This window comes from Triturus cristatus, chromosome 6 (assembly GCF_964204655.1).
Source record: "Triturus cristatus chromosome 6, aTriCri1.1, whole genome shotgun sequence".
Taxonomy (NCBI): Eukaryota; Metazoa; Chordata; class Amphibia; order Caudata; family Salamandridae; genus Triturus; species Triturus cristatus.
In genome coordinates, this window is record NC_140589.1 from 1,564,715,770 (window position 1) to 1,564,742,570 (window position 26,801).

The following is a 26,801-nucleotide window of genomic DNA, read 5'->3' on the forward strand; positions in this document are numbered from 1 at the left end:
ATAAAGATAGACTCGTTGATGCTGATTAATCTGGAAAATTCACATTACCAACTATATTCTGATAACTAACATTCAAATAAAAAACATCTAGAATGATTTTAAAATTCATTACAGCGGGTATTCGTAGCATATGATCTCAATTCACACACTCTGGCGCTATTTACCATGATTGCTATATGTACGCGTTTCTCGACGTTTTACTCCATTTGGCGCTGCAGTATCCCCAACACCATATTCTTGTTGCAAAATAGTAGTTGGTTTCGTCATCCCCATGTCTTGCTGATCAGCATCGATTTGCGCTGTTGTCCGTCTTCCCTTTCAGCGCAGAAGACGTCTTGGTGTAGCCCTACCGAACCTGCAAAGCTCTCGGGCAAGTACAAAGGGTAGGAGGGGGTTGTGTTTCTTAATAGTTGTACGGGATGGGTGAGAGCAATGACTACCCTTGTTTCTTTTCTTTATTGTTTTCCTTTACTTTTCTTCTTCTGTCTACATACATATATAACTAATTTTTCCTTCTCCATCCGTTTGCGAGCTTGCTTTTAGGTAGCCTGCGTGTAGAGTTTGATTATCCACCACTTGTATTAAATATTTTACCAGCAGTCAGGTGGCTGACTGCTTGTCGTGCAGTCCGTGGGACAGGTACTCGGTTTTGTAAAAACGAAGTTTTATGCGCGCTCTCCCTATCAGTTATGCTTTACATTGACAATTACTGAGTAATTGCCCAGCTTTTTTGTTGTTGGTACATTTTTATATAGCGCGAATTCCACCCTTAGGTGTCGGAACGCTTTACACGAGCACCAGCTGCGTTACAGTTACAGATTACATTTCATAATGTGAAAGGGAGAGAGAGAACCAACACTTCTCGGAAGTTTGCAACACGTTTAACGAGAGAATCCCAAAACTTCTCAGTAGCAAATGGGTACACTGAGATGTTCAGTAACTGCACTTTTATAATTCCATTTTAACAACCGCCTGCCACGAACCATTTTAGCAGGTAAAGCGCGGGCCGCCACTGTACCTGGTAGGCTGGGTGTATATAAAACATACATTAATTATTTAGGGCTACTTCTGATTTCGTGTGTATATCCAAACTCCTAAATAAAACTTTAAGGAAACACTCAATGAGTGGAGAGCGTTAAGGGCTGGCAAATAATTCGACTTACTGGGACAGAGAAATTAAAACTTAAGAGCGAAACCAATAGCTTGACCAGGAAAGAGCGAGATATTGAAAAAGTAAGAAAATAAAGATGCTTAGAAAGCAAAAAGAGGTGATGGGAAGAATGTTCGAAGGAAGGAATGACGAAAAGAGAGTGCCAAATTATGGAAGGAAATACGGAGGAAGGATGAAAGGAAATTAAAGTGAAAGTTAGATTGAAGGAGAAGAAAGAAGAGAGGAAAAAAGGAGAAATTCTGAAAGGGTGAAGGATGGACCAATCGAATGGAGGATGAGTGGTAGGGAAACTAATATGGGTGGATGGATGGAATGGTAAAATGAGGAAAGAATGACAGGTTGAAAAGATGTATTTAAAGTGTGAATGGATAAATGTAGAAAAAGAATATAAAGTTGAAGGAATGCATGCATGCTTGGTGGATGTGCTAAAGTTTTGGGGTGATGAAGTCTATAACATCCACATGGAAGGCTAATGAAAACTCAACTCAGCGAGAAAGGTCAAGATCCGAATAGGCGGACACAGGAGCACAATCAGATAACAAAAAGCATCAAGTAGGCTGACCGCACACTACTCAGAGAAGACGCGTACTGACTGTGTTATAAGATGGTCCATCATAGAAAAACTGAAACCCAATATTGGGGTATCGAACAGACTAGCAGAAAAAGAACAAAGATGGGTGTATAAATTGAAAACTGACAAAAAAGTACTTAACGATGGCATGCCGTGGAACCTGCTGACTTTTCGTTAGCCCTCCATGTGGAGGTATAGACTTAATTACCATCCAACTTCAGCACATGATGGTGACTGTAGGGGTTCAGAACCATCACAACACGCTTATTTCCCCTTTGTAGTTATAGCCTTGTCCTTGACGTCACATAAATGGGTAGTTTATCCATAAACATAATATAATATCTTTGGGAATCACATTTGGATATAATTTGTTCTAATGGACCTCGTTTTCTATGGCTTTAACAATAAATGTTCTTTTCCTATTCGGTAATACTGAGTCACGTAAAACACAAAGGTAATGGCACTACATTTCCCATAATCTCACTGTCATTGTGAAGTCCTCCATTCTAAAGGACTACGCCAGGCAGTCCATCGTGTAGTTCCTAGGTCCCCGCAGGACCTACGTGTTTTGGATGACCTAAACTGAGGGCTTGGTGTGCAGACAGGCTGGACACCCCTACAAGATAAGTCAGCCGTTAGAACAGATAGCTCTTTGGTGCTAGCTATCACAACCCTCCTGTATTCTACAGTGGTGTGTGTAGTTTCTGGCAGCCACTGAACATTACAACCCTGATTCCTCAGGTATCATGGAAACAATACGGTATCTTTCGCTCAGTCACTCGCGCTTACTTTTCTCAGAGTACACATAGAATTACGATTGGAATGATTTATTGGTCAAGCGTCAGTCTAGTGTGAAACATTAGTTTCGACAAAAGTCAGGAGCAGACAAATGTGATCGCTAGCACCAATATCCTAAATGGCAAATACATTTCTACCATAGTGCTAATAAGATGAATAAAAGCAGATTATATAAAACAATAGCATTGGCGTACTCCTAAGATGCGTAGCCTATCTAAATGTACCTAGCCTGTGCATGTAAATGTCAGAATAGATCCTAATGGAGCCAAGAAACCCCCATAGAAGTGCTAACCCCTCACCTGATGGTTCTGAATGAAGGACCCCGTCTCTGCATCGAGGATGGCACCCCGCAAGGGATGTCAGATCTCTGCCTGTCGAAGGATCAGCCTGCAGAGCCTCGGTCCAGCCTGGAAGGAATTATCCTCTCTCTCTTTAAGGGGGAGTGAGGGTCTTTTATACAAAAGTGGTCACTCCAGGGTTTCTTCTAGAATCAATATGTTTTGAAAACATTCGCCAATCCTCTGCTAATCCTTTGCTAAACAAACATGATCATGCACAGCTGGCTGTTGACTATGGATGAAAAAAAGGGTGACCCTTATACAGAATAAATCTACCGAGCCTGGGGACATGTTTATGTACGTCAGGTACAGGTATTAAGATATGGTACCAACAGCCTGATGTCGGAGACACAGAAGTAAGCTACTAGGTAAAAGGTCACCTGTGTAGAACCGTTATGACATGTGGATGGGACAAAATGTATGTAATCGGTATGTACATGATGGCACTAACCTAAAGGACCTAACACCCCCAGCGGTTGTCGGAGTAGCACGGCCCTTGAAACGCATGCGCTTGGGGCACCCATCACATCACGGAAGTTAACGCGTTCCAATACGCATCTTCCTGCTGGCTCCATATTGGTCCACCACAATTAGCAGTAATGAGAGACGGCTGGCCCAGGAGATAAAAACATGCTCTCCACCCGACTACAATGCCACAAGCCGGTTTGAGCAGGAGCCAATTAGGTGCATGTGTGGGTAGGGACCCTTGACGAAGTAAGTGCTTTTAAAATTTTCTTTGGGATTTGAGTTACAGAGCTACTGGTAGCAAGAAGCAGATACTGATTAGATGTCTTACGTTTTATTTTTACTCTTAACTACCTAACAACTTTAGGGTTTGACTACAGAGTCAACCCTTTTGACCTCCTGCCCCCATGAGGTCATATGTTCCCAAACTTTAGGCAAGTCAGTATTAGAAATGAACTTTTTTTTCTTCATACCCATTTCCCTCTATGTTTGTCTTCAAGTGAGAGCCGTTGCTCTTGTGTGAATGTCTATTTAAATCAAAATGCACCGTGGGCACAAGACAGTAAAAGATAAATACAGCATACTATGCTATCACTTATGAATTCACCTCCTGAATATTGCGAGACGTAATTGTGAATGCTGCAGGTGGGGTACACTGAAACTGACAAGGCCGTGGTCTGCCCAGGTCATATTTGCTGGTTTATCGATTGTGGTGTTGCTGTATGAGGAAAAAATCGGCTCCAGTAGATATCCGGCAGTGTGGTTGGGTTCGGTAACATGCTGGGTGAGGCAAAGGTTTCCTAGCAGGGCCATAGAGTTTGTTAGTTCGGTCTTTTAAGCAGGGCCAGCTTTAGGGCAGTGTGACAGGTGCGTCCGCACTGGGTGCAGATCTCGGGAGGGGGCGCTGTGTTTAGTAATAACTTACGATTTAAAAACACCTTCAGCAGAGTAACTTGTGTGTCCACTTTTCAGGCAGAATTAAAAATGTCAAGATAACTCTTGTGCTTAATGTTCCTGCTAGAGACAGAGATCATAGTTTTATCTAGGGACAGTTTTGACTTGCCATAAAGTAGTACAGAGGGTTAATATCCCTGTTGCAAAGAACGCATACCGTGCAGATCATGGATTTGTATTGTATGTGGTTAGCAGTGTGGTTTATTGTTTTTGTCACAGAGATCCTTTTGTTAGCGCAGTTCATAAGATACAACCCTAATATAGAAGAGTGACTGTTACGAACTGTCACCAAAGAGCTACATGCAAACTGCATAAAATAGGTTAGGACGTTCTTCCCCCTTCCCCCCCCAGTCTTTAATTATCTATTCCTAATGTTGAACAGTGTTTGATTGGGTAGATCTACATTCTTATTAGTAAAGTCAACCTTGATCAGTGCTTTAAATCGAATTAAATTGGCAGTGGGCGCCAATGGCTCGAAAGCCGACCTTGCTTCTGGGTGATAGTTAAGGTCTCAGAGGAGAATGAAGTTGCTGGTGTTGATGATGTGGGGTGCGACAGAGTCTGTGATGTTGTTGGTGAAATTTGTGTAGGGTCCTCGTGGTCTGTATACAAGGGTTCCACTCAGGGAAAAGTTGGCTGTCATGCATATCTTGAATGTGAAGTTTTCCAAGTAACTGGTGGGAGTGTCCGTGTAGGTGTTGCAGCTGATTGTATCTTTGAATATGATTGCAACTCCACCTCTGAACTTGTGCTGACGGTCTTGCCTGCCTATCTTGTTGTCAGTGGAAATGGCTGTAGTGAGTCCTGTGCTGAGGTTAGGTTTAGCCATGTTTCCATGAGAAAGGGCAGGCCTGGAGCTTGGTTTGCCTTAGGTCCCATAGCATGTGTTTTGCTGAGTGAACTGGTATTGAGAAGCGCACACGCGACTTTGGCGTGTTTGGGTGGTGTCTTGTCTGTGCTAAAGTGAGTGGGTGGCTAGTTTGTGTGTGTGAGCGAGTGGTGTTGGTGCACGAGTCTTAGGGCTAGGGTGTGGGAGAGTGCATGAGAACTTGAAGGAGGCGTATGTGAATGCTCCTTCTGTGTGGTATGGCACTGCTGTGGCAAAGTGGGGGCCTGGTTTAAGAGCACGGAGGAACACACCAGGGTAGCAGTGGGTGGAGAGGGAACCAGGGTTCCTGGCATTGGACACGGTCAAGGCACAAACAGGGGCAGACAGGCTTACCTTTGGTCAACGGCGGGCCCGCTGTTCGTCCTTGCTTTAGCCGCCTTGAAATAAGTCCTTGGAGGAGTGCCAAGTACTGTGGTCAGGAGTCCAGTGAAGTGACGTCCTGTGTAGATGGATAATGGGAAATCCAGTAATGTAACTTCCTGTGCCGATGGATGATGGGAAATGCGATTCTCAGATTACCATGACAAGAAAATCAGGATTTCAATTAAAGACGCGGAGGCTAACATTATGCATAATCTTTTATTGCCACTCCTGAACAGCAGCCCCTTTAAAGATCTTCAACCATAAACAATCCAGAACTGGAATTTATAAAGTCAGTAAATGTCTCCTGCATAGGACCCTCATCCTCTTTTAAATGCGATTCTGCAAAGAATCCTTTCCATCTCCATGGTAATCTTACTTCCCTATGACTGAGACTCTGTAAACAAAAAACATGTTATTAAAGAAACCAATCCCGACACATCAAATCCTGAAAGAAAAGCATAATACCAAAATACCTTTTCTCAATTAAATTTTTCTTATCCATTCTAAAGTATTTGTTGGAAAGGCGTTCGCCGGAGGGGGGTTCGATACACGTCTTGCCCACCCCTTTGACCCACCTCTCCCAAGTAGGCCGAACCAGGCGCGCACACCCTGAGCTTACACTACGAACAGAGTGACACCACACGTATTCTTTGTAGGACGATAGGTTCTTTTATCGAAGGTTTCAAGGGGATCTTTATGATCCAAGGTGTAAGTAGTACATCAGCGGCACAAGATACTACAAATCGGTGGTAGGGGAATGGGGGTAGCGGGACAGTCTTAGAATATGGTGTCTCTGCAAAGTACCCTGCGGATAGCTCACAATCCTCGAGCTGGAGGGTGTTGTTTCTCTGGCGATCTCTTGCCAATTCGTCCTCGAGGGGAGCGCCGCGAGTCACTCAGCAGGCACAGGTAGTCGGAGTTCGGGAGCCGCGATCTCGTCAGCAGGGCTCAGATGGTTCAAATGGCTGGGGGCCGCGAGTCACTCAGCAGGCCCAGGTGGTTCGGAGTTCGGGACCCGCGATCTCGTCAGCAGGGCTCAGATGGTTCAATGGCTGGGGGCCGCGAGTCACTCAGCAGGCCCAGGTGGTTCGGTATTCGGGAGCCGCGACAGCGTCAGCAGGCTTCGATGGTTCCAGGTCTTCTCTGCCATTCGTTCCTCCGGCACCCCCTATTATACTCCCCCTGCCCTTTGAAGTCCGGAGTCCTCGCAGAGAGGGGCCTTGGGTGACTGAGGGGGTTCGGCGGGATTTCCTGCCGCTCGTTTCTTTGGTCTTTTCAGGTGGGTCTGGGAGGGTCCCCAGACGCTCGGCAGGCGAGGCGCCTGCTCCCCAGGGGCCTGGTGGCCGATCGAGTCCTCCCAGGGGAAGGCGATCCGAGGTGTGACTGGGCTGGCGCCTCTTGGTCTGGCTCGGGGGTTCCCGCTCCCTCGGTCGGACATGCGTGGTAGGGTGTCGAGTCTGTCGGGGACTCTGGCCGGCCCTCGGGTCTGTGTGGCTGGGGCGGCCGGAGTCGGAGATGCCGTGTCTTGGGGGTGGTTGCAGGTTGGCTGGATGATCGGGAGGGCATACGCCGTGAGGCCGGTCTCACAGTATTTTCCTCTTCTTTTTTGTTTTTGTTTGTTTTACAACATGCTAGTAATACTTTAAACAAGGATGCAGAGGGTGGGATAATGTTAGCATCCGCGTCGTTGATGAAATCCTGATTCTCTTGTCATGTTAATCTAAGAATCGTCATTTCATTACAAGACCAAGGCTACCATTATGCCTGTTTAAAGCCCTTTAACACCACTTCACACATATGCTCAATTGGTCTAAAATAATGCTTCGCAAAAGTGTTCACATTCGCCCAATCCGCCGCTTTCAAAATATTCTCCAAACTTCCACCATACCAACAACACTTGCTTGCCATAGCTCCCCTGATCGAGTGAGCTTTGAACTTTTCCATATTCACTCCTGCTTGTTCCATCACACATCTCACCCACCTTGAGTTTGTCGCTGTACTTACCGCTTTATAAGGCTTGACAAATGAAATCAGTAATTGATGTTCACCATCCCTCTTTTTCTCCGCTACTTTACACTCTTACTCCTTTAGACAATCTACCACACACAACTTCTTGCATTCCTCATAGCTTGGTTAAAATACCAAAGTCAACATTTTTAGTTCTCTTCTGAATCTCAAAAAACACACCATCTGGGCAGAAGCATCTATTATTGATCTCTAAACACTTCACATTAGATACCCTTCTACATGATACAAACACAGAGAGTCGGTAGTTTAACAGAAATATTCTTAGAGCTCAAAAACCTATTCATAGGCCAGTCAAGAAACAACTTCATACCAAATTTACATCCCACATCACGTCGTATCATGCCTTAGGAGGCCTCTTCAATCTCGTATTTAATGCTCTACATCCAAAACATTGCTACCTACAGATCTTCCGCCTACAAAAGCATGTCCTGCTAAAACAGCTAACCTATAACAATTAGGGTTCTATAGCTCAATCGCTTATTGATCTGTTCCACTTAAAAAAATCACTAACTCCACTACAGGAGCCTCCACGCGATCCTAACTCCGTTCCACGCACCAACTTACCCAGAACCGCCATACTCCTTTATACCATTTCCTAGTGCCCATGATTCCTCGAGTAACTCTGCAGCATCCTGCGAAAGGCCCTCAATTGCACTGGATCCCCTGATACCCTCCAAACAAGAAGGTCCAACATACCGCTCTGAATCAAAGGATGAATCTCTCCTAGCTCATTTACCAGCATACCCTCTTCAGCTTTTAATAGAAAAGGAATCTCACATGCCAATTCCAGCACCAACGGGAACCATGCCTGCGACACCCAAAAAGGTGTTACCAAAACCAACTGACATCCTTCTCTCCTCACCTTCAGTAATACCCTCTGAATCATAGCAAACGGTGGGAAAGCATAACCTTTCATATTCTACCAAGTTTGCTGAAGGGCGTCTATCGCCGCAGCCCTTTGATCTGGTAACCAACTGTTCTACCTCTTCAGCTGGCAAGTCAACCTCGTTGCAAACAGGTCTGCTTTTAAAGGACCCAAAGCCTCTTGTATCCTCCTGAAATACTCTGTCCCCAGCAACCAGTCGCTGCCTTCACATGCTTGGAGTTCCAATCCGCTACCACATTCCGTATTCCCGGAAGGTACTCCTCTCTTAAATCTATTTTGTTCTCCAAACAAAACATCCACAACTCCTTCGGTACATCCGACGGACTCTTCGATCTGGAACCTCCCAACCGGTTTATATATGCTACTGCTGAAATGTTGTCCATCTTCATAAGCACTGTCTGACCCTGTAACTACTCTTTGAAACTCTTCAATGCATACAGCCCTGCTGTCAGTTCAAGACAGTTTATATGTAGGTCCTTCTCCTGCCTTGACCAAGCACCACCTGTTTCCTGAAGCCCTAGATGAGCTTCCCATCCTAATAGTCTAGCATCCGTCTCCAAAATAACATCCGGCAGACAACCAAATATTGCTCTTCCATTCCAAACCTCCAAATTGTGCAACAACCACTCTAGTTCTTCCTTCACATCCACACTCCGATCTACCTGGTCCCCATGCCATAATCCTGTTCTCAACGCATCTGCTTTCACCCTTAGCATGGCTCGATAATGCAAAGGCCCTGGAAAAATCGCCTGAATTGAAGAAGAAAACAAACCTAGAATCCTTGCCAAATCCCTCAAGGTCAATGATATCTTCCACAGAACTCTCAACACCTCCTTTCTTTATCATTTTCACCTTCTTCTCCGGTAACTTTAACACCTCTCCAACCGTATCTATAGTAAAATCCAGACTCTGAGCAGGTATTAAAATTGACTTTGTTTGGTTTATCAAGAACCCCAAACTCTAACATTTCTATTACATTTCTGAGTGGCCTTCTCAATTCCACTGCGTCCTGTGACATCAATAAGATATCGTCTAAATACACAATCAACGGGAACCTCTCTCTCTGAAATATACCAGTACTACACGCATCAACCTTGTGAAGCCCCAAGATGCTGAAGAGAGGCTAAAAGGTAGACACAAGAACTGATATAATTGTCCTCTCCACCTGAACTGAAGATATTTCTGACTGCATTCCTTCATTGGAACCATGAAGTAGGCATCCTTCAAATCCAACTTCACCAACCAATCCCTTGACTGCAACATGTCTCTCAAAAGATGTATCCCTTCCATCTTGAAATGTCTGTAAACCAACGGCTGATTCAGACGTCTCAAATTTATCACCGGTCTCCAACCCTTGGTTTTCTTTTCTACCAAATACAAGGTATTTATTTACGAAACCTTTCAAATGTTCCTCTATCATTCATATCGCTCCTTTTTTTTTTTTTGTTGAATTTTTTTTATTGTTTTACTTTGAACAAAACATGTTGACATTTGAGTGTACAATTTTCCCGTATCACTTAGCAGTACAGCACACGATTTTACATCCAGCCAGTTGAAACTATTTCTACACAGTTTTACATTTCCGATATTGACGCCCCACGCTCCCGCCCCCAAGCCTCTCCCATCAGTCTGTGTCAGAGGTATCATCATCCTGCACCAGCGGTGGATCGCATATGCCCCCTCTAAATTTATTCCATGCCCCCCATACCTTATCCCATTGACGGGGGCATCCCCGCCTAATGAATGTTGATCGCTCAGCCAGCATGGCTGCATCCATGTCCCTTCCCCATGCGGACAGCGACGGCGCCTCCACCGCCCCCCATTTTTGGGCTATGTTCCGTTTAGCTGTCACAATCCCCAACGTGGCCCAGCTCTGAGCCTTGCGGTTGAGGTCATTGGGTTCCCACACGTTTAACAAACAGCGCCTGTGCTCCGGCACCAACGACACACCCCCCCCGACTGTGACATCGTCCGCATCACCCGCCTCCAATAGTCTTGAATTATAGGGCAATCCCAGATGGTGTGGAAGAAGGTACCCTCCTACACGCAGCCGCGCAGACAGAATGGGTGCGGCGCTCTACCCATTTTATGTAGCATGTGTCTGGTGTAGTATGAGCGGTGCAGAATCCGGAGCTGTATCAGCCGTAGCCTCGAGGGTATACCTGCCTCACGCGGCGAAGCTAGCGCCTCCCGCCATTCCGGATCATCAAACTCGCCTACATCACTGGCCCAATTCTCCCGCAGGGGTCCCATTGGGTCTGGCAGGTTGTTTACTAGCTTGCGGTATGTGAGTGGCATGGCCTTCTTAGGCATATAATCCGTCAGCAACCTGTCCTCCAAGGGAAGATGCCTCCGGAACGTCCACGCTGGGTGCCAACTTTGATACCAAGGCATGTTTAATCTGCGTATACCGAAATCATTCCGAGGGTGCTAGTTCGTATTGTTGTTGCAGGCGTGTGAATGGGACCACTGCACCTTTCTGCCACATGTCGCCTACCACAGAGATCCCGATGCTGTCCCAGCTATCAAAACCCCTGCTGTTCCTGAGCCGCCCCAACCGCTTTGTGTCCCATAGAGGCATGAGCTGGGTCAGACCCCACGCCACCCCAGTTTGGCCTATGCCGTGTGCCAGATGACTACGGTCTGTCTCAGAGGGCCAATTAACTCCGGGGCCAGTCTTCCGTCGTATAAGGGCGACCGCATACCCCTCGTGCCCAATATGTCCCTGTCCGCCTTAAATGCTGGGTTGGACTGTGGCGCGTGGAGCCATTGATTTACTACCTTTAACTGTGCCGCCCAGTAATAAAGTTGGACATTGGGGAGTGCTATCCCCCGTCATACCAACCGCTGACTAGTTTAGACTGCGCAATTCGTGCCGGCCCGTTACTCCATAGGAGGCTAGTGACCTGTGCCGCAATTGCACGAAAGTAGGCGGTGGCACTTGATACGGCGTATTTTCCAGCACGTATAAAAACCAAGGCAGGGCCATCATTTTAAAGAGCGCCGCCCTCCCCAACAGGTTTAGCGGTAGCGCTCCACAGTGACGTACATCTCGTTTGAGGCGGTCCATAGGAGGCCGTAAATTCCGCCGGAAAAAGTCCGCCTGATCCGATGTGATGTATATGCCTAAATATTTAAACGACCCTTCTGTAATCCGGAGCGGGCAGTCCGCGTGTAGCCGCGGTGGAGGGCCATGTAGTACGTACAAAACCGATTTGGACCAGTTTATCGTATATCCCGACGCTCTGCCAAAGACCTCGCAGATGTTGAGTAGTGCTAGTATAGAGCGTCTAGGGGAGGACAGATACAGCAACACGTCATCCGCGTATAGGGAGACTCGGTCCTCCCAGCCATCCGACCATTTAAGGCCCCGTATCATGGGCTCCCAGCGTATCCATGCCACTAGCGGCTCCAGCGCCAGAGCGAAGAGTAATGGCGATAAGGGACAACCCTGACGTGTGCCACGCGTCAAGGGAAAATCTTACGACATATGTCCATTGGCAGTAACGTGGGCCAGTGGTTTGGTGTAAAGGAGTCGGATCCAGGCACAGAATTTTGGCCCAAAGCCCAGGTGTAACAGTACTGCAAATAAAAAGTGCCATTCGACCATGTCGAACGCCATTCGCGCATCCAGTGAGAGGAGCACCGCTGGTTCCCGCAAACGGTCCGTCCGAGCTATCACACCGTGTAATCGCCTCAAATTATGGCATGTACTTCTGCCAGGCATAAAGCCAGACTGATCTGGGTGTACGATTTCTGACAGGTGCGGTGTCAGCCTGGTTGCCAGTAATTTTGCGAGGATCTTAGCCTCCGCATTAAGCAGCGATATGGGACGATAGGAGGTACATTTATCAGATGGCTTACCCGATTTCGGTATCACCACTATGGTGGCTGTGCGCTGATCAGGCGGGAGTTTGCCCTTCTGCAAACTGTCAGTAAACATACTCAGTAAATGTGGGGCCAGCGTCCCAGCCGCCCTCTTGTAGAGGTCAACCGGTATGCCGTTTGGCCCTAACGCTTTACCGGATTGCAGCTCGCCGATTGCCGCCTGTATCTCTTCTACTGTGGGCTCGGCTTCCAGGGCGTTCTTAGCCTCAGGGGAGAGTTTGGGCATGTCAAGGTCTCTTACATATGTCAGCGCCTCCTCCACTGTCATGGATGAAGCAGAAGAGTAGACCGCCTGAAATTGTCTTGCCAGGACGCGTACTATTTCACGTGGGTCAGTCGTCATCTGTCCCCCATCAGTGCTAATCTGCGCAATCCACCTAGCGCCTCTATCCCTTCTATCTAGCCACGCTAGCAGCTTTCCCGTTTTATCACCGACGTCGTAAATTTTGTGCCTCGTGGCTTCCAATCGCTGTCTGGTATGCTCCGTGAGGTGCTCCTTGTACCGTGCCTGTGCTACTCGCAGGCTGTGAGAAGCTTCAGGAGTTGGGTCTTGGGCCTGGTGAACCTCCGCTGCGTGTAGCTCCAGCTCTAACGACTGTAGTTCTAAGTGTTTTTCGCGCTTGTATGCCGCAATGGAGGCTATAGCCTGCCCCCTAAGGACTGTTTTATATGCCTCCCAAAGGACAGTTGGGGAGTCAACAGAGGTAGCATTTTCCTGAAAATAAAGGCTTGTCGCCTTCGTGATTGATTTGTGGACAGCAGGGAGCTGGAGATAGCCTGGGTGTATTGGGTAGATGCGGCGTCTCGTTAGGTGGCAGCGTGTGTATTGTAGGAGTATCGGGGAGTGGTCAGATATGCCCCTGGGTCTGATTTCTATACTGTCTATATTCTTGAGACTGCCAGCCGATCCCAGAAAGTAGTCTATCCGAGTTAAACTATTGTGTACCCCTGAGTGGTATGTGAACTGTTGCGTTGTTGGGTGATATAGCCGCCATAAATTCGTTAGCCCGAGTGCTTCGATAAAGCTCCAGAGGAGGGATACTTCCGCGCCTCCTGCCCGTGCAGGGTATCGATCAGCTAGGTCGTCTATAACAGCGTTAAAGTCACCGCTCAGTATTAGCTCCCCCTCCGGCAGATCCAGCAGAAATCCGCTGAGAGCCGGGAGCGCCGTGGCATGCAGTGCTGGGGGAATATAAACAGAGACTATATTTAGGGGCCGCCCCTCCCATTGGGTGACTATCGCTGCAAACCGCCCGATCCATCAGTTTTAACTTTGTGTACTATTAGAGGGGACTGTCGTCGCACCATTATGCCCACCCCCCGAGACCCTGAGGAGAATTCGGAGTGTGCTAGCATCTTGTACCCACATCTATCCATCGCTCTACTAGTAGTGCCGGTAAGGTGGGTCTCCTGCAGCAAGACCACCGCCGGGGCGCACCTCTTAATACCATGCAGGACCAGACCTCGCTTAATTTTGTCTCCCAAGCCGCGCACGTTCCACGTGAGCAGAGAGAGAGGCTGCACTGGAGCTAGAGTGTTCCTAGCTGGCGTCCCAGGCGTTATATCAGTCATTACAGTGGCTGGGGCAGAAGGTAACTAACGTTTCGGATATACCGGTGAAGGTCGTATATGCTATATTTAGTGCTTGTACTGCATGGTCTAAGTGTCATAGTCGCCATGAACGGAAACTTTTGGAAAAAACATTGAAACAACCCCTTTCCCCCCAACCTCCTCCCTGCCATACGGACCTTGAACTGCCCGCCACCCCAACTCAGCAGAGTGCTCAGAACCCAAATCCCCGAACATTACTTGCATGCAAAGAAGCGGGAGGTCCGAGGAAGACCAAGAACATCCCCTGTCCCAAGGTCCAATTGTCTGTGCGATATAATAAAATTGAGTAGGCCACTCCAGTCCCGATAGTCCTCCAAGTTCTCTACACACCTCTAGTCCAGGAGAGGCGCCCATCAGAGCTCTATCCGGCCTCTCCCTCCGGCCGCTCCGCCTCCTCCGCCCTTCGGTCTTGATCAGCGAGGTCCTCTGACCCCCCCAGGCTGTCGTCTTCGCCTGTCCGAGCGCCCCACGCTTTTCACCTGTTGCCATCCCTCGAGCCAGTCGTGAGCATCCTCTGGCGTCTCAAAGAACCACGTCTTCCCATCCACTACCACACGTAACCGCGCCGGGAAGAGCATAGAATAGGGTAGTTCACGGGCTCTCAGTTTCTTCTTGATTTCCAGGAAGCTCCTCCGCTGTGCCAACACCACCGCCGTGTAGTCCGTGAAAAAGGACACCGTTGAATTCTGGATACGGAGGGGCGGCGCCACTCGAGCCGTCTGGAGAAAAGCATCCCTGTCGCGGAAGTTGAATATGCGAGCCAGGACCGGCCTGGGGGGCGCCCCAACTTTAGGCCGGCCGCCAGGTATTTTGTGGGCGCGTTCAACCGAGAAGAAGGTTGAGAGTCCCCTAGGTTGCAATCTGGTTTTTATCAGTTCTTCCACATATAAGTCCATGGTGGGGTGACCCTCACTTTCGGGAATTCCCGTAATACGCACGTTATTGCGACGGGAGCGCCCCTCCTGATCGTCCAACTTTGCCGCCATGCGTTTGTTCTCTGCCTCCAGTTGCGACACTTTTTGGAGTAGATAGCTAGTGTCTTTCGTCAGGGTAGATGTCACTTGCTCCACGTCTGGCCGACATTTTCTGAAAGTCCGCTCTGAGGAGGGACACATCTGTAGAAATCGACCCCACAGTAGTTTGCACTTTAGTCAGGGCAGCCATAATGTCCTCCAGCGTCACTTTAGGTGCCCCAGCTTCCACCGCCACCTTTTCCGTGCGCCCGTTTCGCTCCGGCATTGGGGAAGGGTCTTTACTGTATGCAAATTTGTCCAATTTGCCCTGCTGGTTCGCACGGTTTCCTTTTCCACTCCTATTTGCGCAGGTAGGTGTAGTTGAGTGTGACCTTTGTTTACTGTGGGCCAGTTGATGGAGCAGGGAGCCCTGTTTAGACGCATTCGTTCCCCAGTCAGTACAAAATTGACCGCCGTCTCAGCCCACAGCAGTTGGCTCCGTTCCCCGGCACAAAACAGATCTGCAGGCACACCTCCAAATAGTTAATGGCCCCACCGCTGAACACGCTGCAGCCCGCAGTACACCTTACTGGACTCGCACAAGGGAGGCAGCGCAGGAGGCCCACAATACCACCATCCGGCGGCACCACCAGTCGTCTCTTGTCCTCCTCACGAGATCTCTGAGGCAATGCGGGCAGTCAGGCCTCCCCCGGAGCGTGTCAGGGACGCCTCCTGTAGTTCGCGTTGCCAGGCGGGGGGGGGATTCCACCGTCGGACCCGTGTCAGTCACTGTTGCGGGGCCGTCCCCCAGTGTGCCGCCTCAGTGCCGTGTCTCCCCTGCCTTGTTTTCACTGTGGCCGTGCAGTAGCGAGAAGACCAGGGCGCGGATGACTCGCGCGACCGCCTGGCCCACAGCAGAGCGCCAGATCCTCCGGTGCGCTACTCGGGCGGGTCCGGGCCTCCCGCACGTCACCTGGGCCACTTTATTAAATCTAGGCCCAGGTCTCGGCCGCCGACCTCAAACTTGGATCAGGTGGAGTCGCTTCCTCCAGACTCTCAGCCTACGGACCTTGGGCACAGTTTCTGCCGCGGATCAGTTAACGGATTAGAGGGGAGTCGGCCTCACCCTCGGAGCTCCTTCAAGCTGCGGCCATCTTGCCTGGCAGCTAGCCACGCCCCCCATATCGCTCCTTTTTAAAAACATTTTCTTCACCTCTATCTCCGCAATCTCTGCCTGTTCTTGAGACAAGACTAATGCCTTTAATTCCACAACCTGAACGGGTTGCTGCATTACATTTATTTCAAACCCTTGCATCACATTTAATACCCAAGAGTCCCTTGTTATCTTCTGGCATTCTCCTAGGAAAAACTTCAATCCTCCTACTTTTGCTTGGGAAGAACCAGAAGTTATCTGCATACTCACCTCAAGTCCCTGGACCTTACTGATTTCTTCCCCTTCTCGTCCTGGGGTATCTTCCTCTATGTGGGAAGAAGCCTGAGGAACCCTGGAAGCCTCTTCCTGTTCCTCTGTAGTTATAGTTGTATTGGGACCTCTGTAAACCCCGGCCAGCATACGGTCCCTGTCTACTGGCCCTACTAAAAACACCTCAGAATACCTTTCTCAAATTAGTCTGCACCTTTTCCAGCGCAGTAAAGGGGAGAGACATGTTTTCCCAGACTTTTAACAAAACCTTCTGTAAATAATCTTTTAGCCTCCTCACTAGTCTCCTTATTAGCTATATCCCCCAGTTTTGGACTGATCTTCATCAAAACTGATCTCCTTTCTGCCAACAGTCCAGAGTTAGCATTGCCCAAGAAGACCATCGCCCTCTGACTCCAACCGCGCAACAGACGCTCGTCAACCTGTTCGGCATTTATGTACGCCTCCTCTGCCACGTCCATTATTTTCGCTGATTTACCCAACACATCCAATAAACGGTCCTGACATTGCTTCAAGGACCGTTCTAGGCCTTTCCGTGGATCTCTCCCTAACTTAAATAAATATGATATTAAATCTGGGTCCAGATTCGGTGTGAAGAAGACCTTATTGTCCATCTGTGGCCTTGAGCACTCCGCTCTCAACACATTCCTCACCTCTCTTTCTAAAGGTTTCCTAAACCATTGCTTCATGAACTTAGCAACATGGTCCAGTGGCCACCAATCCACACTCCTAGGGTGCCATAATTTGTAAGGGCTAAACAGTTCCTCACCTAGAGGCTCTTTTATCACAGCCTTAGAGGTAGAGGCTTGATACATTTTTACATCATCATTCAAATCATCATGGTCCTCATCAAAATACTCATCATACATTTTCTCTCCTCTCTCTTCATTTCTGTCTTCAAATTTCCATATTGAGCTACAGAATTTCTTAGAGATATCCACTCTAAGAGACTCACATCAGACGAAACCCAATCACTAGAGGCAGACTTCACAGCGGATGAAATAGTAGCAGCTATAGGCAGCATACAACCTGGGAAGGCCTTGGTACCAAATGGTATGCCCATTTTGCTGTATAAAAAAGTAGCAACCAAACTGTCTATCTATTGAACATGTACGAGGCCAGCCTAGAGACAGGAGAGCTTCTAAGAGACCAGCGAGTGGCGACAATAGTGGCCATTCGCAAACCAGGGAAACCGGCCCATCAATGTACCTCTTATCACCCTATCTCTGTGCTAAACGCAGAGGCCAAAATTTTGGCCAAGGCGCTGGCCACTAGGCTGACTTCCCATCTTACTAAATTGGTGCATCTGGATCAGTCTGGATTGATGCCGGGCAGGAACACTTCACTTAACCTTCCGGCGCCTCCATTGCGTGTTGAGTCGCAGACATACGATTCAGGTTGACGCTGCAATCCTCTCCCTCGATGCCCATATGGCATTCGATACGGTTGAATGGCCATACCTTTTTGGTGTTCTAGAACATATGGGGTTTGGTCCCAAGTTTCAATCCTGAAATTGACTGCTGTATACAAAACCACTGGTGCAAGTAGTGATTAATGGGAGAATCCCCAATGCATTTCCCCTAGGGCGAGGAACACGACAGGGCTGCCCCCCATCACCACTCCTGTTCGCCCTTGTGCTGGCACCATTAGCAGCCTGGATAAGGAAAGGCCCTGTAATACGTGGACTCCGGTGGACGGAGGAGTGGGAAGACCGAGTATACCTCTATGCCGATGATGTCCTCCTCTATATGGCGTCCCCTAGACGACCGTTAACCAGAATCCAGAATACTTGACATTTGTGAATCATATGGGAGATACTCCAGCTACACAATTAACTGGAATAAATCGGTTCTATTTATACTGAGTACCCCCCCGATCATGCCCAGGGGCTGTGAGATAAGAGTGGTGGCGGACGGCTTCCACTACCTCGGTAATAACATTACGGTAGACCCAGGCGAATTCATGAATCAAAATCTCCAAGAGCCCCTAAAAAGGCTACGTAGAGTCACAAAACATTGGCAATCCCTTCCGTTGATCCTGTTAGGAAAGGTTGCACTTTTCAAGATGATGGCACTACCCAGATTTCTTTATGCGCTACAAAACACTCCGTTCCCAGTCCCGACATCATATTTTAAATCGATAGAAACGGAAATACGCAGCCTCCTCTGGGATGGTAAACCTGCTTACATAGCTATGAATAAGTTGATTAGAGGCTGGTATGACGGGGGCTTAGCACTCCTGAATATACAAGCATACTAGTGGGCCGCCCAACTTATTGTAATTAATCACTGGCTGCACGTCCCCCAGACAAAACCCACATTTTAAATGAATAGGCATGTCCTGGGAGAGGGAGGGGTCATGTGGGGTCTCTATAATAAAGCTCGCAAGGCGGACCTCACGGGACCCACTGCTCATACGATCCATGTCTGGTATACAGTTCTTAAGAAATTGGGCTGGGAAGGTACTATAACGCAACTTACTCCACTCTGGGAGACTGGGAAGCTGGGGAGACTGAGCAGATATAAAGGTTTCCAACAGTGGGATTTGATAGGAATATCAAATGTAGGCGACCTCTGGATCAAGGGAAGAGTCATCACATTCACACAACTGCAAGGCAAATATGACATTGTATCCACGGAGCAGTTTTGATATCTTCAAATCAAACATGCACTTGAGACCAACATAATAACAGGCGTGACCCTCCCAGAAGCCTCCCCACTGGAGGGTAGGCTGTTAACAGATCGTATTGACAAACGAGCCATATCATTAACCTACCAAAAAATAATTACCAATCAGCCAGACCCCACACACCCTCACTGTGAAAAGTGGCAAGCTGATCTTGGAGAGTTAGATGACACTGATTGGCAAGAGGTGCTTGAATCACCACGAGAAGTGGCAGTCTCCTCCAGACTACGACTGGTACAGCTTAAGGTGCTCCACAGAACATATTTGTCCAGAGTAGTACTAGCCAAAATGGGCAGAGCAGATACCCAGCTCTGTCTGTGTAACTGTGGAGACATGGGTACCTTCTATCATACAATATGGGAATGCCCGAGGATCCAAGTGTACTGGGAAATTGTTATGGCCACAATAACGCAGGTGGGCGAAGCTCTGGTACCGCGCGAGCCCAAGTGGCGTCTCCTTAATATATGGGACGCCACAGATCTCAATCGCATTACCCAAAACTGGGCCACACTGGTCATGATAGCAAAGCGCAAAATAGCCAAATACTGGGGGCGCACAGACAACACCAACCTATGCAGAATGGCGCACGGACACGGATTAGGCAATGGTGGCCGAAAAAGCAGTTTATGTTAATAGGGGGTGTCCAAAAAAATGGGAGCGGGTGTGGGGAGGGTGGAACAAATTTAGGGGAAATATTTGCACGCCACCACTGGAAGATCCTTTGTCAGATGACATCATAAGTCGTGTAACCAATATATATATTTTTTTAAAATCCATATTGAATTCCTCATCGAAAAAATGTGTGCCATCAAGGACACCCTTCCTTTGCATGGCAAGGTCACCACTCTTTCTTATGGAGTTAAATTCATCTTTCCCTTTCTTATCCATGTGCTTAGTCTTTCTAGCCTTTTTGGCCGGTCTTTTCTCTTTCCTTTAATTTTCTTTCTCAGAAAAAGACCAAAAATTCTCCTCTGATCTAACTTTCTTTCTTTTTTTATCCATAACAATCTCAACCACCTCCTTTTATTAAACTTTTCATTTCAGGCTGAATCAACATTCTTAAACTCTCTTCACTAACTCTACCCTTAACTGCCTGCTGACTAACACTAGCCTCCTCTGAAGTCATACTTACTTCTCAGCTACACACAAACCAAACTTCCCTTAAACACACTCCCAAAGGATCCTTTAAATAACTTCACGAAAGTTCCCTGTACTCCAAATAAATCACCTCAAACGTTCCGCGCTGTACTGTCACTCGCACAGCTGATCATTAATATTAAAAAAAAAATAAGTGTGTCAAATCTCGTTATCCAGCTCTCGCACCTGTATTTTCTAATATCTTAGGCTTTATTTGCCCAAAGTAAATTACTGCAGCTCTCGCACGAGATTACGGCGGCCAATCCTATTCTCAATTGATGGCGTGAACTCAGCAGCCCGTCATGCCACCCACAGAGAAACCTGCTCGTCCCTCTCGAGATACCAACTGCCAGCGGGTGCCTCGAGGAACTGCGCGACCCTTGAGAGCCTCAAGGAGCAGTGCAACCTCTTAACTTCACCCGCATGCATCCTCTGCTGCCAACACGAGCCGACAGCGTTTCGCATGCGACCCCTGCAGTCAGCCTGAAACTGACACAGTAGGCCCGCACGTGCACTAACCTAAATGATAAAAGACACAAACGCCGAAAAAACAAACTTTAAAGGCATATTCTGCTTTCTTGACAACTGTCCAAAAAAAGAGAGTTGCCCAGGCTATACCAAAACGGACCGGGTATTATAACACAACTAAAAATAAAAGTATCCCTTTTGTGTTGTTCGCTACTATTAAAATGAGATTGTGTACATACTACAGTGAACCAAATAATTTTATTTTTTTACATAGATTTCAATTATAGCAACACATAAACTAAACTTATATTCTTGTTATTTTATTGTTTGCATTTTTTCAAAATTTAAACAGTATTGTATCGATTTAAAAACACTTTTCATTGCATATCATTATACATAATTTCATAAAACTAAACACAAATGAGCAGGTCTTGTCTTTTTCGCAGCGTGATGGGAGACAGATCTTGGAAGAGTTGAATAGAATGTCCCCGAAACTCAAGTTCAGTTGTACCTCTAGAGGCTCGCAGGATTGCTTCTGTCTCCGTGAAGAGATGCACTCTGGTCAGAATATGTGGGGCCACATTCGCGTGTCCAGAGGCTGAGGCCACCCAGTGTGCCCTGTCGAAGGTTGGCGGTGAAGCATCATCATCTCTTTGAATCGTGCCTTTGGGCAACCCCCGGATGCAGATATTGTTACGACAGCTTCTGTTTTCCAAGTCCTCTTGCTTGGTTTGTAAATTGATGTTCTGCTCTTCCAGTGCCATTACCTGCTGCCATAACATCTCTCGATCTGGTCTAGCGTCCACTGTACGCTCAAAGTCGTCCACTTGTTCGCCTATATTATAGACCTCTTTCCGGAGGTCTCACAGGCAGGGTTTTAATTCGTTTTTAATGGAGACAATGTCGGAGAGTATCTCTTGCAAGAAGCAGTCCATGTAACCCTGCATGATAAGGACTGTCCCTGAGGTCACAGATTTGGACAAAAGGGACACCACTGGATTGTCCTTTGCATTTTTCGAGCGTGGCATGACAGAAAGGTGAGTGCCAGAGCCAGGTAAATATATTAGGGCCACCTGTGGCTTTCTGTAGTGCCCCCACAAGAGGCGGTTTAGGCAGAGGTGGTGGATGGCAGCCGGAAGAAGGAGCAGGAGCAGGCAGCTAGGAAATACTGCAGCCAAGCTCGTCTGAGGGTGGGCAATGACTGTTCAGGGTGAGACACCAAAAGAGGGCCAGGTGCTCAAATATGGCCCCCCCTGCACAATAATGAACCCTCTTGTCCCACCAAGACACCCCTCCTTCCACCCGGATGGGTGAGGGTGTTTCTCTGCCAGCTGCCCCAAGAGGAGGCAAGTCCACCGCCTCCTAGAGATGCAGGCGTGCATACAGGCTCAAAATCTGCTAGGTAGGGTTTCAGGGCCTACTCTGTCTATGCGGCTGCCACGACTCACATGCCCCCGCTTGGTCCCACAGAGACAGGATCGCAAGCCCCTGATCAGGAGCAGACAAGTGTGGTTCCCAATGGAAGGTTGCCAGGGAGGGCACCTTCCAGTGACGTGGCACAGGCAGAGCAGGGCCCCCCTGCCCCAGCACCAGTCCAAACAGGTATTTGCAGTAGTAGCCCCCCAATCTCACCTCTACTTGCCACCGCTAAGCCAGGGAACTACAAGGCTCCTCCACGACATGTGCAGTGCGCTGCCCCCGTTGCCGCTTCTCACCTCTTATTCTCTGTGTGGTGTTAGGGGAGCGCAATGTCAGCCCAGATCGAGCCGGTGCATCCAGGGAGGCCTGTCCGCGGCAGCCCAGGTCAGAGGATCCCACCAGGGTAGCGCTGTTCCACAAAGCGCCGTGCAGCCTCACCAGACAGCTTTCAGCTCCACGGGATGATTCGCAGCGGGGCGCTGTGCTTGGCCTTCACGGGTGCATCTCCGCTTCTCTTGCAGTCCAGGAGTAGGAGGGCAGGCCAGGCGTGCCAGCACAGCAACAGCTGCTGGCTGGGAGACTCCCCGCTCAGGATCCCTCTGGGTGGTCCCCACCTCCAGAAGCACTGCTCGGTGTTCTAGGGGCCAAGGAGCAGTGGTCACACAGTTGGAGCTCAGCCCCACACTCATCGGATGCCAGGCCGCAACGCTGCGATTTGAGTGGGCCCCGATCGACCCTCCACCAGCATCTCCAGTACCACCCTCACCATTGGCGGGAGAACGGCAGTCCCACCATCCGGCACGGCTCAGGAGCAGGTTGCTGGGCCAGGTTTCCTCATCTGCAGTGGGTCGGGTGAAGTAAAAGTAGGCTGGGAAAAATGGCGGCCCATACTCCCAGCCGCCACGGAGAGCCTCTGCTGTGCAGCAGTTGGCGTCATCGGGGGTAGACCGCTCCTCCACGGCTGGGGTGATAGAATAGGCACCCCCAACTGCTATATGGTGCCAAGTCCGCTGCCCCAGTGCGGTTGATGGTGTTTGATAGGCCACAGGGAGCCGGAGACCAGGCAAAACGCATCCTACTCCATTCCCTCCTATGCCACACCCCCACTGAATTAGATTTTTAATAACTATTAAAATAGTGGTTTAATTATTAGGTTTAATTATTTTTCTAGCTGGTTCTATTCCCGAGACACAGCATTAGTATTTTAATCTGTAATCCAGTTTTATACACTGTACAGCAAGGCCTGTAGCAGTGAATTTTATTTCAAGCCTTGTCATTGCAGGGGCATGGTAATATTACTTTTCTACATTTCCCACGTTTAAATACCCTGCATCCTACCTACCCTATGGGCTATAAGGGACACATAGTTGTCACTTACTAAATTTTAAAAGGGAGGTTTTTACCTAAAAAAAACCGTGTATTTTGACATGTTGCAGTGCATGTTTCTCGATATTACAAGCAGGCTACAGTGGTAGGACTGAAGCCATGTTGGCCCTACTGCTATAGAGGATGGCAAAATAAGTGCTGCTGTCCACTAGTGGCATTTAACTTCAAGGCCCTGTATACATTTTGACCATATGCTAGGGACTTGTAGGCAAGTTAAATATACCAGTTAGGAGTATGTCAATTTAACCGCGTATAAAGGGGAATCACAGGCACCGTACCTCTGATGCTACAAGTATGGTCACTCCAAGGGGGACTCCAGATGTCCCAAGAGGGCACAGCCCCCCACGGGTGGGTAGACACATGGGTTGGCAAGTGTAGCGCTTTAGGAGGAGATGGTGCTAGTTAGCTTTGAGGAACAGATAGAGGTAACCATATTTTCCCTGGGAGACAAAGAGATGATGCTAAAAGCCCATATGCCTGCCAATACTTTCAAGTACAGGCAGTGTGTCGCCATCCGTGGGCAACGGATGGAGGTTCTGAGTCACACAGGAACCAGTATGAATACTGTGAAGAGTCAGCTGGTGTCCTCAGAGCAGGTCCTCCCTAAAACATTCCACTAAAGTCAAAGTCGCTGACAATCGTGAGAGTCATCTACCTGTGGGGGAGGGGGGATTTCGGGTTCTCTGAAATTAGCTGGGAGCCATGCCTGTAAATTGTCTGTCCGGCAACAAACTCTAGCATACTACCTGGAGGGAGGTAGAACTCAGGTCACACTTGGTGATTCTGGCATTGCTTGAGTGGGTCTGTATGACCTTGCCTGAGTGGGTCTGTATGACCTCACGGTGATTGGCTGCCCAAGAAGGGAAAAGACACACAGCCGATGATGTAATGCAGAGCAAATCAATCATTCACCCCCAGTCAAGAGATCTGATTTAAATCCATCATTCGTTTTCTCACCGTGCCACTCCAGTTTGGAACCAGCCATATGCAAATCAGTCTTGACCCTGTTCCTCATGGGAACAGTCCAGCCTGAACTGCCAAGCCAAATCCTCCCTGGAATGCCAACAATTATCCTGGGACCGGTTTTGGGGCATCACCCCTCATCAGCCAGGCTAGCTTGAATCCAGTGGAATGGTGAGCCTGGGACTCACATCTGGGCATTCCAGGCGCCCTTAGGGCGAGAAAGCAAAAGACACAGATGATGGACGGAATGCAGAGCAAATCAAACTGTCAGAAGCAGGCCCCCTTGGGCCCCGATCCCGTGCATGTGACACCGCCTCAATGGACCACCCCTCTCTTTCCTTTTCAGCCTCCAGGCGATGAGGTCAGCGAAAATACTCAGGGCAACGCAGAAACGCCATGCCACTGGCCCTTTCAGTCTTGGGAGAAAGAGGCGACAAGCCCCGCCCCCTGGTGGTGGGATTGCCCTGCGTTGGAGGACGATAAAGAACGGGAAGCGGAAGTGAAGGTCGTCCAGTATCGGAAGGAGGAGGATAGTGGAGAGAGTCGCGAAGAGATACCGAGATGAAACCTGCAGCCAAGTCGAACCGAAGAGGATGCGGGAGACCAGAGAGACGGTGACGAGCCCTGTGAAGGAAAGCCAGGAGGTCACCATTTCCATGAGGCGCCCGCCACGTTCCCGGAGGGACGTGGCTTGCACAGGTACGTGCAAGGTTCCTGGGAGCAGGGAGGCGGGTGGGAGTACTGTCCTTAGGAGGCGAGGAAGACTCCTCATAGGGCTCCCTTAGAGAGGTCGTGAGAGTTGTTTACAATCCCTCTTCATCACGGTGGCGGTCTCCCTATCCCCTGCACCCTGTATAATGCTTGAACGGGTATTACATCCCTCACTCCCTTCCCATTACCTGTCTTCGGTATCTCGCACTAACAGATGTGCATTTTCCTTGGTTTGTTTGGGGGTTCCATACGTTTCCGAATACCCTCCCTCCGAAGTACAAACCCGGGATAAGATGTCAAGGAGAAGAAGACATTCCCTGAACAGAACGTCCAGTCTTTGCTTAATTTTGTTTTTGCTTTGAGTATAAGCTTGGTCTACGCATAAACCAATAAAGAGATCGGTAAACTGCATGTGTTTGTTGTGTATTCCCTTCGTTACACTACACAAACATTCACCCCCAGTCAAGAGATCTGGGTTAAATCCATCATTCTTTTGCTCACCATGCCACCCCAGATTGGACCCAGCCATATGTAAATCAGTCTCTTGACCCTGTGCCTCATGGGAACAGTCCAGTCCGAATTGTCAAGCCATGTCCTCCCTGGAACGAAAACAAGAACCCTGGGAATGGTTTCGGGGCATCACCGCTCATCAGCCAGGCTAGCTTGAATCCAGTGGCATGGTGAGCCCGGGACCCACATCTGGGCATACCCGGCGCACGTAGGACGAGAAAGCAAAAGAAACACATATAATGGACGGAATGCAGAGCAAATCGAAAATTCACCCCAGTCAAGAGATCTGGGTTAAATCTATCGTTCTTTTACTCACCATGCCACCCCAGTTTGCACCCAGCCAAATGTAAATCAGCCTTGACCCTGTGCCTCATGGGAACAGTCCAGCCCGATCTGCCAAGCCAGGTTCTCCCTGGAACGGAAACAAGCATCCTGGGACCAGTTTCAGGTCATCACCCCTCATCAGCCAGGCTAGCTTGAATCCAGTGGCATGGAGAGCCTGGGATCCATGTCAGGGCATACCCGGTGCAGGGCGGTCCGGGGCCTGAACAATGGCCCAGACAGCTGCCAAAAAGAGAGGGGAAAGGGGCGTGGTAAACGAGCTACAGAAGTACCCACTATTGAGGTTGACGGGCCCCAGAGGAGGAGGCCCCCGAGCCAACCAGGGAAGAGATTGCTGCCCTGAGTGACCTACCTGAGATTGCTGGTTGGCAAGTTGAGGGTGGTCCACTAGAGAGGAATTTTGCAAGTTGCAGAAATAGTGCCCCAATCTAGAGGGCTTGAGGTGGCAAGTTGAAGGCCAAGCAGCTCTGGGGATCACCTCATATATTGGGAGAATGACCTCCTATATAGTGAGCCTAAGGCTCCTGGTTCTGGGGCAGCCTGTGTGCTCGTGGTCCCCATTGTTACACGCCCTTTCTACTGGGTTTGACTCATGACATATCCCTGGCAAGACGACCTTTGCCAGGCTGGTTGCCAACTTTAATTGGCCCCAGATGCATTCTGTAGGTTCTGTACCACCAGCTAAGCCAGTGGGAACCCAGGGAAAAAGCGCAAAGCTCCCCTGACCCCATTACCTGTCATTGGCACTCCCTTTGAAAGGGTAAGCATCAACATCATGTGACCCTTGGACTCCAAGACCGCTTAAGGCAACAAGTTTGTCCTGA

General features: G+C 48.8%; 1 protein-coding gene across 3 annotated transcripts in view; it reads left to right on the plus strand.

Moving 5' to 3' along the window:
• Positions 1-230: 230 nt before the first annotated feature.
• Positions 231-26,801, plus strand: part of ASB3 (ankyrin repeat and SOCS box containing 3) — a 529,701-nt gene continuing 503,130 nt past the window's right edge. For 2 of the 3 annotated variants that reach the window (XM_085612718.1, XM_085612720.1), the window contains exon 1: positions 231-370. The gene's annotated coding sequence lies outside the window, so the exon portion shown is untranslated. Of the gene's footprint in view, positions 384-26,801 lie in introns of all 3 variants that reach the window. The other variant, XM_085612719.1, reaches the window with a different exon arrangement.